We start from the raw sequence: 13,598 nt of genomic DNA, 5'->3' as shown, positions 1-13,598 counted from the left end.
CTCCCTTTTCCAGGACAAACATGACTCCATGCAGCCCTAGAGAGTGTGGTTAGTGGGAAGAATGGCTTCAGGACTCAGAAGGCTCCCTCCAGCAGGAGGAAGAGGGAGGGCTTTGCTGCTTTGGAGTCCGATCCTGCCTGCTGGGTCCTGGAACTGAACCTGCCCTGCCTGGGGGATATTTCAGGGCACATGTGCCTGGGGGAAAGGGGGCTGGGGAGCCCACAGTGTCTGCCTTGAATTTGATCCTAGGCTCATGAAGTGTGAGCCCTTCAGAGCTATAGGGCCTTCAGAAAAAAACTGAGGGACTTGGTGAGACCCCAGGAAAAGCAGTGGGCTTGAGCAGATGATACAGGCCACGGTGGAGTGGAGGAGGGGCCCTCTCTCCAAGGTTATGTGAGTCTATCACTGCCAGGACTCTCACCTCCAGGGCTGGCCTTTCAGGAAGCAGGAATGTCTAGATGTGATGCTTGTGAGGGGAGCAGGTGGAGAAATCTGAATTATAGCTGCTGTTGGGACCCCAGGGCAAAGCCCTCTTATATCTTGCCTGACTTGGGTATAGCCCACTGGACTTTCATGTAAGTGAATAACCTGTTTATGCTGATCTGAACCTGGACCCTAACTCTGTGTTACAGGACAGCAAACTGTGCAGTGTGGGCCTGGGAGGGCTCCAGATGAAGAGCTAGCTCCTCAACACACGAAATCGAACTAGCAGTTCTACTGGTCTACTGGTCTACTGGTCTACTGGTCTTCCGGTCTGGATCACAGAGACGCAAAATGGTTTGATTGGGGCCGTTTGGCCCTTCTCCAGTGGAGCATTACTCTGGGACAAGGGTTCCCAGAGTATGAAAGAGCCATCTGAAGCTACTGTCTTCAAAAGGTAGCTTTGTGTATAGCAGGTGCAAAGTTCCCGGGACCCCTCTACTGCCTGTGCTGAGCACGCAGACAGCACCCCAGGAAACAGCTGCTGACCAGAAGACAGAATGAATAGACTAAGGGAGAGAGATGCGAAAGCACTGGCTGCAAAAAATAAAAGAATGCAAGAAAAGCCATCCTGTGATAGGGGGCAATTGCTGCATTTGTCCTAGTAGCATGTTTCTTTCTTCCTGTTGGTGACACCTGTTATTCCTTTGGGGAATATCTCCTGAACTGCGAGACTTCTTGGTGTGAAGGTCACGGTGTCCTGCCCACCTGACTTCCCCCAGACCCTCAGGGAGAGGTGTGCCACCCAGGCCTGGCCAGTCACAACGCCCCATTCCCTAGGACACAGAGATCAGGCCAGAGGAGGCATCTGATCTACGCTGGACCAATCACCAGTTGTCTGGGCCCTGCAAACATACAGACGCTGAGAGAAACAAAGGCTTTTTCTTTGGTGTTGCTAAACTGAGAATAGGTGAATTTGGAACTGTCGGCACCTATCTCCCCTGGCAACATGGAGGAAGTCCATCTAGAGCCGGAGAGATCAATACACAGAGGGAAGCAGAGGGAGCCCTGGTGGCATCGAGGGGGGCGCTGGGTCCACTAGGCACGATGCTAGAGCTGCCCGTGGCCTTTCCCCTGGAATGAGCCTATGAATCCACATCTCCCTTTGCTTTTTTTTTTTTTTTTTTTTTGCGGTATGAGGGCCTCTCACTGTTGTGGCCTCTCCCGTTGAGGAGCACAGGCTCCGGACGCACAGGCTTAGCGGCCATGGCTCATGGGGCCAGCCTCTCCGCGGCATGTGGGATCTTCCCGGACCGGGGCACGAACCCGTGTCCCCTGCATCGGCAGGTGGACTCTCAACCACTGCGCCACCAGGGGAGCCCTCCCCTTGCTTTTTTCTTTTCACTTCTTTCTCTTTTTTCGTTTCCTTTTACTGCTTCTTTTTTTTTTCCTTTTCTTTATCTTTTTGCTGAAGCTAGTTTGAGATGGATTTTAACTGAAAGAGTCCTGACTTGTACAAATAGCATGAATTCATTAATTAATTCATCAAACATTTATTGAGTGCCTATCATATACCAAGAAGTGACTTATATCCCAGAGCTACAAGTATAAACAAGTGGATTTGATCCCTGCCCTCAGAGAGCTTACTGTTTTCTGAAAGAGGCAGAATGAAAAGAATCCCACAGGGCTTCCCTGGTGGCGCAGTGGTTGAGAGTCTGCCTGCCGATGCAGCAGACACAGGTTCGTGCCCCGGTCCGGGAAGACCCCACATGCTGCGGAGAGGATAGACTCGTGAGCCATGGCTGCTGAGCCTGCGCGTCTGGAGCCTGTGCTCCGCAACGGGAGAGGCCACAACAGTGACAGGCCCGCGTACCGCAAAAAAAAAAAGAAAAGAATCCTACAGTCAATTATTTTATATACTAATTCTAAGAAGCATCATGAAGAAACACCTGTAGAATGAAGCTCTGTGAGGGCAGGGTCATCTCTATTGCTCATTGATGTATCCCCAGGCACATAGGGGATGCTCAAAAATACTTATTGAAAAAAATGAACAAAAGACAAAGTTCCAGACATAACAGAGGGGAGGTGCGAGGGTCAGGGAGAGTTTTTCTAGGAAGCAATATTTAAGCTGAGATCTAAAGAACAGGGAGACCTAAATGGGAAGAAAATCTAAAAAAGAGGGGATATATGTATACGTATAACTGATTCACTTTGCTGTACAGCAGAAACTAACACAACATTGTAAAGCAACTATTACTCTAATAAAAAAAAAAAAAAAAAAAAAAAAAGAACAGGGAGGAGTTGGCCAGGCCATAAGAGCAGAGGGGCAGAAATCAGGGCCCAGACAACTGGTGATTGGTCCAGCGTAGATCAGATGCCTCCTCTGGCCTGATCTCTGTGTCCTAGGGAATGGGGCATTCTGACTGGCCAGGCCTGGGTGGCCAATGGTGAGAGTGGCGGGCGCGGAGGGAGCCGGCCTAACTGAAGGAGTTAAGAGGAAGCAGCATGGCTGGTGTGTAGGGTACACGGTAGGTATGTAGTGGGAGACGAGGCTGGGGATGGGAGTGCCTCACCAGAGGCTGCAGTAGCTACCTTCAGGATCTGGGTCACAGTCCCAGGGCAGTGGGAAGCTCGTGTTCAGAGCAGTGAACAGGGCAGTCAGGGTCCTCAGCACAAGGGTCTTAAATGGAAGTAGAGAATGAAAAGTGAGTAGGGGCCGAGTGAAAGCAGGGTGTTGCCTTCACCCTGGTGAGAGATGAGAGATGATGGAAAAGAAGGCACAGCCAAGAGATATTTACAATCATTACCATCAAATGAACAAAAGTAATATTCACATACTCAACGGGAAATGACCTGAGCTGAAAAATGATTGGGTAAATAAATCAATGAGTTCCATGGAAATTTAACAAAAGAATTATATACCAGGACATATCCTAGCCATGCAAAAATTCTTTTTCTTCCATGAAGGAAAAATATTGCACAGATCCACAGATTAAATCAGGTTACAAAGGGGGAAGTTTTAGGTTGGCCGTAGGCTTTGCCTCAGTATTTCTGAGTGCTAGACAATAGGGAGCAATGATTATAGTTTTGGGTGAAAAAGATGGTGATACAAGAATTCCGTACCCAACAAATTGTCATTCATGTGCGAAAACAACAGAAATACATTCTAGATATACAGAGAAGGATGTAGAAAATGTATCACGTGTGTGTTCTCCCTAAGTAAACAACCTGAAGACATATTTCAGCTGCTCAGGAGATGAATTAAAATTAAGAACTTGAAAATGGGAACACTGTAATATAAAAGGTTTGGTTGCAAGCATTTAAAATGAACTAAATATATCATAAGACTTGAACAAAAACAACAAAATATATATGGTTGAAATGCAAGCTGGATTTATAAACACACAGTACATTTTAAAAGACAGGGAAATGAGAGAACAGAGGGCAAGACAGGTAAGGATACACTAAAATCTTCATCTGACATAAAGTAAGGGAGTGGGAGATATTGATTGTTCTTTACTTTCCTAATCAGAGAAATAGAGGTTTAGGAATATAGTTGGTAAATATAGAAGTCAATCACCAGTAAAATGAAAAACAGGATTACTACCTTTTAAATCGTGGGAGGTGACAAAAGAAAATAGAAGATGCTACATAGCAAAAAGCAGAAAGTAAAGGATTCCTAAGTAATAGAGATGCAATGTGAAAAACGATTGTAAAAAAGAATCTGATACTAAGATTTCAAATGACTTCAATAAAAAAGGGGTGAGGGGTGGAGTGCAGTTAATGATCTTATCTTGTTTGGAGGAAATTTATTAGCTGATCTGATTCTTGACATTAATAGGAAAATTTGTTTCAATATTTAACAAAATATACAAGGACAACCACTAGAAGTGTAGAAACAGAATGCAGATCTTCCAGACCACAAAAGGAACAAAGACATGCTATCAAGCCTCAAAAGGCATGAAGAGAAAAGGGAAATCAGAAAACATGATCAACAGAAAATACAGACCAGGGCTTCCCTGGTGGCACAGTGGTTGAGAGTCCGCCTGCCGATGCAGGGGACGCGGGTTCGTGCCCCGGTCCGGGAAGATCCCACATGCCGCGGAGCAGCTAGGCCCGTGAGCCATGGCCGCTGAGCCTGCGCGTCCGGAGCCTGTGCTCCGCAACGGGAGAGGCCACAGCAGTGAGGGGCCCGCATACCGCAAAAAAAAAAAAAAAAAAAGAAAATACAGACCAAAATAGTAGGCATAAGACCAAATACATCAGTAGTCACAGTAAACCCTTATTTGCACGTATATGATGGGTTCCCCAGGAAAGAAATGATAATCAACTATAAAACTATTAAAATCAAGAAAAATGTTCAGGAAGGATGCCAGCAATCAGACCAAGACACCAAAATCAATAGCTCTACTATTTGTCCGTAGTAATCAATTAACGACAACAACTTCGAAATATCTAGGAATAAACTTAAAACAATGTGTGCAAGATAAGAAAACGACAAACTATCCAACAGAAAAATAAGCAAAGGTTACGAACAGTCAGTTCACAGAAAAATAAAAATGGTTGGTAGACATAGAAACAAGTTCAACCTCACTAGTAATCAGAGATTTGGAAATTGAAACAATATTAATATCAAAAGTGAAAAAAGATCCTTAATATTTAGTGATGGTGATGAAGTGGGGAAACACATTCTCATAGGAATAAAAATCTGTAACATGTTTTTGTAGGGCAATTTGGGAGTGCTTTAAATTTAAATGCATGTGTCTTTTGACCCAGCAATTCTTCTTTCAAGAATCTATTTTACAGAAATATCTACACTCATGCCAAGATACTCATTGCAGAATTATTTATAATAATAAAAAAGGAGGGAAACAAATATCTAAAAGTAGAGGAAAGATCAATTAAATTACAATACATCCATATGTAAGAGAGGGCCAAGCAGCTGCCCTGCTTCTCTGCTTAGGTGATTTTAACATTTCACCTTGAAAAAAACCTTCTCCGTTCAGGGAAGGATAGCTTTCGTGGTATCCATTATTTATGGCAGTGTACGTTAGACAGGCACCCCTTGCCCTGAGAGAATGGTGAAATGAAGCTTTCTGTGGCTTCATCAAAGCGGGATTCTTACAGATGCCCTTGCTATGGAGGTTTGGTCTTTGAGGAGAAGGTAAACTGATTTACATGAGAAGCACAAGTCCTCTGAGGAGGTGATGGCAGTTGTAGCCTCTCTTCTGACATTGGAAGTTAAGGAGCCCTGACAGGTAGAACACTAATGCCCTGATGTAGGTCTGCTGGTAAGAAGAACACAGTGGTTTCCAGGGGCGAAATCACCATGAAGGAAGGGGGAATCTGGGCTCAAAACAAGTATCTAAGAGATCATTGGGAAAGCTGTGCTTTTAGGTCAGAGCACCGAGGCATGGTAATGTTTTGGGGAAACTAGAGTTAAGTTGCAACTCTACTAAGAAAGACCCAGGCCTCAGCATCAGAGTAGAAGAGCATGCATTGGGTTGTGGGGGCCAGGTTCAACAGGAACACCATGTAGAGTCAACTGAAGAAAAAATACTAGTGGCTCAAGAGGGTCAAGTTGACCCCTTCCATGGAATGTCATTGGTGTTTATGGCCCTCTATAGCAACCTGACCTCATCTCCAATTACTGCTCCCTTCCTCACTCTGCTTCAGACACAGAAGCCTCTTTGTTGTTCCCCAAACACGCTAGCAGGCTGTCGCCAAGCCTTTGCTCTCACTTTGCCTAGAAAGCTCTTTTCTCATATTGCCTCACTTCTTGCACGTCTGTTTAAACATTACCTTTTGAATGAGGTGTTCTTTGTTCACCCTCTGAAAAACTGCAAACCTCTTTTCCTTCCACATGCTAGCACTCCCTATTGCCTTTCTCGCTTAATTTTTCTCCACATCACTTATCACTTTACTTATTTATTTTTTTTTATTGTTCATATCTAATCCACCTCCTCCCACCCTCATTAGAATGTAAGTTTCACGAAAGCAAGTCTTTTGTATGTTTGGTTCACTGATTTAGCCCCAGGACCTGGAATAGTGCCTGACACATAGCAAGTGCCCTATGAATATTTGATGAAAGAATAAATATGTACTCATAGAAAAACCTTTAAATACATAAGTAAAAAAAAGCAAATTGCCAAATAACATGTATAGTATATCATTCATGTAAAAATAATATATGTGTGTTTCTGTGTGTGTGTGTGAATAAAGAAAAAATATCAAACTATATGGAGAGGAAAATGGGATGGGGGTAATTAAAGTGATTAATTTTTTTTCGGTATGCGGGCCCCTCACTGTTGTGGCCTCTCCCGTTGTGGAGCACAGGCTCCGGACACGCAGGCTCAGCGGCCACGGCTCACGGGTCTAGCCGCTCCGCGGCATGTGGGATCTTCCCGGACCAGAACATGAACCCATTTCCCCTGCATTGGCAGGCAGACTCTCAACCACTGCACCACCAGGGAAGCGCCGTGATTAATTACTTAAAAATTAATTTTTCCTTTGTATACCTCTGTATTATTTGTATTATTTTACATAAGAGTATTTATTAGTTATATAATAAAATGGATAATAAATGAATTTTTATAGCTAACATTAAGACGGTAACAATTTAAGAACAAGGTCCAGACTTTTGGTGTTGGCAGCATAGTTTACATCAGATTTGTTCTCTTGAAGATAAAAATAATAAACTCTGGTCAAAATATTTTTTAAATGACTTGAAGCTACTGGAGAATGACCAAAAAACAGGAAGAAACTTGAGAGAATTCAATTCTTGAAAGAATAGAACATGCTAGGTGAGATCCATGTTTTTTTTTTTTTTGAGATCCATGTTTATATGGTTTCTCCTCAGAGAGTACTTCCCAGTTCTTGCAAAGTGTGAGGATAGAGAACAAATAGAAAGCTGTAGCCTGATGAGTCAGAGGACAGGATTTAGGGCTGTCAGAGCAGCAGGAACTTGAGGAGGGAAAACAAGGAAGGAGGGAACTACAGAAAGTGGAACACCAAATCTGTACATAAATTTTCCTCAAATCCTTGGCTGACTCCTAAACTACATGAGTGGAGAGACTTCAAAAAAATTAAGGGAAAATACCTTCCAGAAGCCTGAAACAGCTGAGCGGAGACCTCCATAGCTCTCCACTTCAAGGCAAGCAGTGCTTGGAGTTTGAGCGTCATCATGTTAGGGGGAGCTTTGTAAACACCACAGGCTTTCCACTGAAATTCCAGAAGGACAATGACTGGGACCAAGGAATTCTCCCTAGGAATAAGGCCAAAAAAAAAAAAAAAAAAAAGACTTAAAATAAAGCATAAAACCAAGCTTCCACAAGCCCAAGGTGATGTACCAGTAATTTAACTGCCCACTAGAACAAAACTCAACCTTCTTCTGAGGAAGATAACAGAATCCAGACTCTCCACAATGTTTTACCTACGATACCCAGTATACAATAAAAAATTATTAGGCATATGAAGAAACAGGAAAATGTGACTCTTAGTAGAGAAAAAAAAATAAGGCAATAGGAACCAACCCTCAGATAACCCAATGTTGGAATTAACAGACAAGATAACTGATAAATATGTTAAAGAACTCACAGGAAAAGGTAAAAATAATGTGGTAAATGGAGAGTTTCAGTAGAGGTACAAAAACTGTAAAATAACAAAACAAAAACCACAACTCTGTGAATGTGAATTAAATTGTACACTTTAACTGGGTGAAGTGTATGTTATGTATACTACCTCTGAATAAAACTGTTACATATATTTTAAAAAGTCAGTGGAAATCCTTGAACTGAAAAATATACTAAATGAAATAAAATACCCATTGAATAAGATTAAAAGCAGATTGGGAAAATGGAAGAATAAGATCCTCCAAAAATTCATTCCTCCATAAAAACAACAAAAGAATTGGAAAACGATTGACAGGATTAACATATGCAGAACTCTGGAAATTAACCAAGAGCTTGGAGTAAACTGGGGAGTGTGTATTCAAGAAAAATGGTTGAATCTCAGTAAAAGCAGCAAGTTTTGTCACATTTAAACTTGCTCTAGTCTCATCTCCCACTCTCCAGCTGGATCTCTTCCAAAGACTTGTTCTCAAAGAAGTGTCCTTGTTTGGCCTGTCCCTAAAAAGACCCCAATTACAAGGCTAGTTTGAAGCAAGCTCATATACACAGCCTCCTCCTGAGGGGAAGGAGGGGGTGTTTGTTGAAAATAATTACGGGCAAATGTTTTAACTTCATGGCTACCTGAAGCAATGAATAACAGCTGGGGGTAGAAGAGACTAACCAAAAAGCTTAAAAGGAAAATCTAGGGAATGAGATGACCATGGGGTCTTGAAAAGCTCTGTCATATTCCTGGGGATCTACAAGGCCACATACATGCATAGAGCTGTGCAGAAAGCCAGAAGACTGGAGAAAGCCCCAAGCTCTCACTTATGGCTGACCTTGAGGGCCTGTGTAAATAGGAAGTAAAGGCTTAGGTGGAGTAGTAAACTGCCTGACTGAGTGTTGAAGGTGCGTCCCAACACACACACAGAACCCCCTGGCAATGACTTATTCATTCCAGTTTTTAAGGAAATCTCTCTCTGTCCAATCATTTGCTGACCACCAAGCTAACCAAGCAAAAACCTCATTGGCCACACACAGTAAAGAATATACACTTTAAAGAATTAGTTCAGAGAAGTCACTAAAAACAAAAATAAACAAAACCCCACACAGCTACAAGTAACAATAACAATAAACACTGTTGGGGGGGGCAATGATTTCCAAGTTACCACATAATAGTATTTAAAATGTCCAGTTTTAGTGAAAAATTATTGTTTTTTTCCTGTGAATACAAAAAAGTATTCACAGGAAAAAGGGAATTAATAAAAACTGTCCCAGATGTTGAACCTTCTAGACCAAAACTTAAAATTGACTATTTTAAATATATTCAAAGCACTGAAGGAAACCATGTCTAAAGAACTAAAGGAGATTATGAAAATGGTGTATCACCATTTAAAGAATATCAAATAGAAATTCTGGAGTAAAAAAATATAATTAGAATGGAAAAATCATTAGAGGTCTTCAACAGCAAATTTGAGCTGGCAGAGGAAATAATCAGTGAACGTAAAGATAGCTTCAAATTATAAAAGCAAAAACTGACAATTAGAAGATCAGAAAAGAAATGGGAGAATTAAACAACACTATAAACCAAGTTGACCTGACAGACATCTATAGAATATTCTACTCAACAACAACAAAATGCACACCCTTCTCAAGTGCACATGAATTATTCCCCAGAACAGACCATATGTTAGGCAATAAAACAAGGCTTAATAAATTTAAAAGGACTGAACTCATACAATGTATGAGTTCAGGCACAATGAAATAAAATTGTGTTCTCCAGGCACAATGAAATAAAATTAGAAATAACTGAAGGAAATGTGGGAATTCACAAATATGTGGAAGTTAAACAACACACTCTAAAACATGCAAGAGGTAAAGAAGAAATCACAAGGGAAATTAGAAATTACTTTGAGAGGAATGAAAACAAAAACACAACATATCAAAACTTATGGGATGCAGGAAAACAGTGCTCAGAGGGAAATAATGTAAAGATGTACATTCAAAAAGAAGAATGATTGCAAATCAATAACCCAGCTTTTCACCTTAAGAAACTAGAAGAAGAAGAGAAAATTAAACCCAAAGCAAATGGAATAAAAGAAATAATAAAGGGGCTTCCCTGGTGGCGCAGTGGTTGAGAGTCCGCCTGCCGATGCAGGGGACACGGGTTCGTGCCCCGGGTCCGGGAGGATCCCACATGCCGCGGAGCAGCTGGGCCCGTGAGCCATGGGCGCTGAGCCTGCGCGTCCGGAGCCTGTGCTCCACAATGGGAGAGGCCACAACAGTGAGAGGCCCGTGTACAGCAAAAAAAAAAAGAAATAATAAAGATTAAATCAGAAATAAACAAAATACAGAATAAGAAATCAATAGAGGGACTTCCCTGGTGGTGCAGTGGTTAAGAATCTGCCTTCCAATCCAGGGGACACAGGTTTGATCCCTGGTCAGGGAACTAGATCCCACATGCATGTTGCAACTAAGAGTTCACATGCCACGACTAAGGAGCATATGTGCTACAACTAAGGAGCCAGCGAGCCGCAACTAAGAAGCTTGCTGGCTGCAACTAAGGAGCACACATGCTGCAACTAAGACCCAGCACAACTAAAAACTAAAAAATAATAATAATAAAAAAGAAATCAATAGAGAAAATCAACAAAACCAAAAATTAAATTGGTTTTTTAAAAAGAAGAAAAAAATTTACAAACCTTTAGCTAGACATGACAAGAAAAAAGGAGAGAAGACTCAGATTATTAAAACTAGGAATAAAAGTGGGGATATTACTGTTGACATATAAATAAAAAGGATTATAAGGGAATACTATAAACAATTATGTCAACAATTAGATAATGTAGATTAAGTGTGCAAATTTGTAGAAAGGCTCAAACTACTGAAACTGACCCAAGAAGAAATAGTCCCAATAGATACATAATAAGTAAAGAGAGTGAATTAGTAATTAAAAAAAAAAAACTGTCCATGCGTAAAAGCCCAGGCCCAGATGGCTTCATTAGTGAATTCTACCAAACATTTAAAGAATTAATACCAATTTTTCACAAACTCTTCCAAAAAATAAAAGGAAACAGTTTTCAACTCATTCCATGAGACAAGTACTACACTAATACCAAAATCAGACAAAACTACCACAAGAAAACTACAGACTAATATGTCTTATGAAGATAGATACAAGAATCCTCAACAAAATAATAACAATCTGATCAAGCAACATATAAAAAGTATTATACAGTTGACCAAGTGGGAATTTATCCCAGGAATGCAAGGTTAATTTAACAGCTAAAAAATCAATTGATGTAATACACCATATAAATTGAATAAAAACCAAAAACTACATGATCATCTCAATAGGCGCACACACACACACACACACACACACACACACACACACACACAAACATTTGACAAACTCCAACTCCTTTTCATGATAGATACTAACCAAACTAGGACTATAAGAGAATTTCCTCAACATTATATGAGGCATCTATGAAAAACCTACAGTTAACATAATACATAATGATGAAAGACTAGATGCTTTCCCTCTAAAATCAGAAACAAGACAAGGATGTCTGCTCTTGTTACTTTATTCAACATTGTACTAGAGATACTAGCCAGGGCAGTTGGGCAAGAAAAGAAATAAAAGCCATCAAGATTGTTAAGGTAAAAGTAAAACTATCTTTATTTGTAGATGAAATAATATTATATACAGAAAATCCTAAAGAATCCACTAAAAACTATTAGAACTAATAAATGGGTTAAGCGAGTGTGCGGGATTCAAGATCAAAATACAAGATCCAGAGACAAAATCAACTGTATTTCTGTATAGCAAAGAACTCTAAAAATGAAACTGAGAAAACAATTTTATTCATGATAGCATCAAAATGAATGCAATATTTAGGTATAAATTTACTGAAATATGTGTGAGACTTCTACATTGAAGACTGAAAAACATTGTTGAAAGAAATTAAAGGAGATCTAGATAAATAGAAAAACATCCCATTTTCATGGTTTGGAAGACAATATTGTTAAGCTGGCAATAATCTCCAAATTGGTCTGGAGATTTAATGGAATCCCTCTCAAAATTCCAACTATTCTTTTGTAGTGATTGATAAGATGATCCTAAAATTTTTTAAAATTAATTAATTAATTAAGTTTTAGCTGCATTGGGTCTTCATTGCTGTGTGCAGGCTTTCTCTAGCTGCAGTGAGCAGGGGCTACTCTTCATTGTGTTGCGTAGGCTTCTCATTGTGGTGGCTTCTCTTGTTGCGGAGCATGGGCTCTAGACACGTGGGCTTCAGTAGTTGTGGATCAGGGGCTCTAGAACACAGGCTGAGTAGTTGTGGCACACGGGCTTAGTTGCTCTGCAGCATGTGGGGTCTTCCTGGACCAGGGCTCGAAACAGTGTCCCCTGCATTAGCAGGCGGATTCCTTTTTTTTTTTTTTCAGCATCATGTTTTAATTAAGGGAGCATATTCATTGTAGAGAATATATTGACTATTGTAAATGTGACTCCTCATTACAGCCTTAAAATTTTGTCAGGTGGATTCTTAACCACTGTGCCACCAGGGAAGTCCTGATGATCCTAAGATTAATATGGATATGTAAAAGACCCCGAATAACCAAAACAATCTTGAAAAGGAAGAACAAAGTTGGAGGATTCACACTTCCCAATTTCAAAACTTACTACAAAGTTTCAGTAATCAAGACATCAAGACAGTGTGGTACTGGCATGAAGATAGCCATATAGATCAATGGAATAGAAATAAGAGTCTATGGTCAGTTGATTTTTTTTTTTGCAGTACGCAGGGCAAAAATATGGAATGCTTCATGAATTTGCGTGTCACCCTTGCACAGGAGCCATGCTAATCTTCTCTGTATCGTTCCAATTTTAGTATATGTGCTGCCAAAGCAAGCACTGATTAGTTGATTATTTTTTTTGTTGCTGTACGGGGGCCTCTCACTGTTGTGGCCCCTCCCGTTGCGGAGCACAGGCTCCAGACACGCAGGCTCAGCAGCCATGGCTCAGGGGCCCAGCTGCTCTGCGGCACGTGGGATCTTCCCGGACCAGGGCATGAACCCGTGTCCCCTGCATCGGCAGGCGGACTCTCAACCACTGCGCCACCAGGGAAGCCCATGGTCAGTTGATTTTTAACAAGGATGCCAAGACCATTCAATGGGAGAAAGAAGAGTCTTTTCAACAAATGGTGGTGGGACAGTTGATTATCCACAAGTGAAAGAATGAATTGGACTCATACCTCACACCATATTAAAAAATTAACGCAAAATGGATCTAAGAGTTTAATATAACAGCTAAAATTATAAAACTCTTAAAAGAAAACATAGAAGTAAATATTTATGACCTTGGATTAGGCAATGGTTTGCTAAATATGACAACTAAAGCACAAGAAACCAAAGAAAAAATAGATAAATGGGACTTCATTGAAATTAAAAACTTTTGCACAAAGAACATTATCAAGAAAATGAAAAGACAACCTAAAGAACAGTAGAAAATATTTGTAAATCATATATCTGAAAAAGGGCTTTTAGCTAGAATACATAAAAAAA

At 40.7% G+C, this 13,598-nt stretch overlaps 1 non-coding gene across 1 annotated transcript; it reads right to left on the bottom strand.

Moving 5' to 3' along the window:
- Positions 1 to 12,842: 12,842 nt before the first annotated feature.
- On the bottom strand, positions 12,843 to 12,949 carry LOC112399565 (U6 spliceosomal RNA). Its single transcript, XR_003003251.1, has one exon. It is a non-coding gene; the product is annotated as a U6 spliceosomal RNA (small nuclear RNA).
- Between the last annotated feature and the right edge of the window lie 649 nt (positions 12,950 to 13,598).

The sequence above is a fragment of the Neophocaena asiaeorientalis genome, unplaced genomic scaffold (assembly GCF_003031525.2).
Source record: "Neophocaena asiaeorientalis asiaeorientalis breed wild unplaced genomic scaffold, Neophocaena_asiaeorientalis_V1.1 scaffold478, whole genome shotgun sequence".
NCBI lineage: Eukaryota > Metazoa > Chordata > Mammalia > Artiodactyla > Phocoenidae > Neophocaena > Neophocaena asiaeorientalis.
This window is presented reverse-complemented; position numbering and strand designations above follow the sequence as displayed.